General features: G+C 40.3%; 1 protein-coding gene across 1 annotated transcript in view; it reads right to left on the reverse strand.

The window, feature by feature from the left end:
* CEP162 (centrosomal protein 162kDa) overlaps positions 1-1,070 on the reverse strand; it is a 110,059-nt gene that overhangs the window by 46,195 nt on the left and 62,794 nt on the right. The window lies entirely within an intron of this gene.

Below are 1,070 nucleotides of genomic sequence, written 5' to 3' on the forward strand. Positions count from 1 at the left end.
ATAAAAACAGTTATGATCCATCACTACACTTTAATGTAAATTTTAGTAATATGTTTTATTTTCATTTTGGTAGTCACAAATACTATAAAACTTTGAAATATGAAAAATAAGTTTAAGAATATTAGTTCGCTTTACTCATAAAAATATTCTTGCCCTCCTCTATCAACCTCCGCATAATTTCCCTTGTTTCTTTTTCACTCACCGTGACATTACTGTCTTCATTCCTGGTGATTTCAATGTACTGATAGGTGATCCTTTTAACGCCCTGGCTTTTGGTTCCTTGAACTTATCTCCACCTCAGCTGCTCCTTCTCATTGGCATAGTCTAGGTCTTTCCACTGCCAGTAACACAACCACTCCCTAACCTCAGCCTTAGGTTCTTACTCTCTGACAATCACATCTCTATCTCTGCACCTCCTTCTGGTACCTGGATTCCAACAATCCTTTGACCCCTACTAGGACTCACAGTCTGTGGATCTACCTATTTCACTTTGTACCACATCCCCTGATGACCTTTCTTCCTTCATTACTTGACTTAAATTCATGGTCAACCATTTTAATCACTGGCTGCCTTCTTGTTTCTACCTCAGTTCATTGTACTCACTTGATAAAACCCATACTTTCTGGTAAATCCAACTATACAACTCAGTGTAAACTCATGATCAGTTACTTCACATAGACACTTTTGGCTGCTGGCAGTCTAACCCTCCTGGGTGGCTATGCCACACCTTCTCTTCTCTCCAGTAACCTCCAACACCTCTGCTCACCCTCACTCTTTTCTAATGACATTGCTTTCTATTTCTCAGAGAAAGCTGAAGCAAACAGAAGAAAGCATCAACATTCTATCCCCACATCATCTATCCACCTACCAGCATAAACTCTCCCTTCCTATCCACCTCCACTGTTCCTAGAACATAGGAACTGTCTAGATTCCTATCTAACGCCAACCATTCTACAGTGCACCAGACCCCAGGACTGTTCCTCTACTCAAGGACATTGTTCCAGCAATTTTTTCCTGTCTCCTACATCATCAATTATTTTCCTCTCTACGGAATCTTTCTTAACAACATC

This window comes from Propithecus coquereli, unplaced genomic scaffold, assembly GCF_000956105.1.
Source record: "Propithecus coquereli isolate 6110/MARCELLA unplaced genomic scaffold, Pcoq_1.0 Scaffold127, whole genome shotgun sequence".
NCBI classification, from domain to species: Eukaryota; Metazoa; Chordata; class Mammalia; order Primates; family Indriidae; genus Propithecus; species Propithecus coquereli.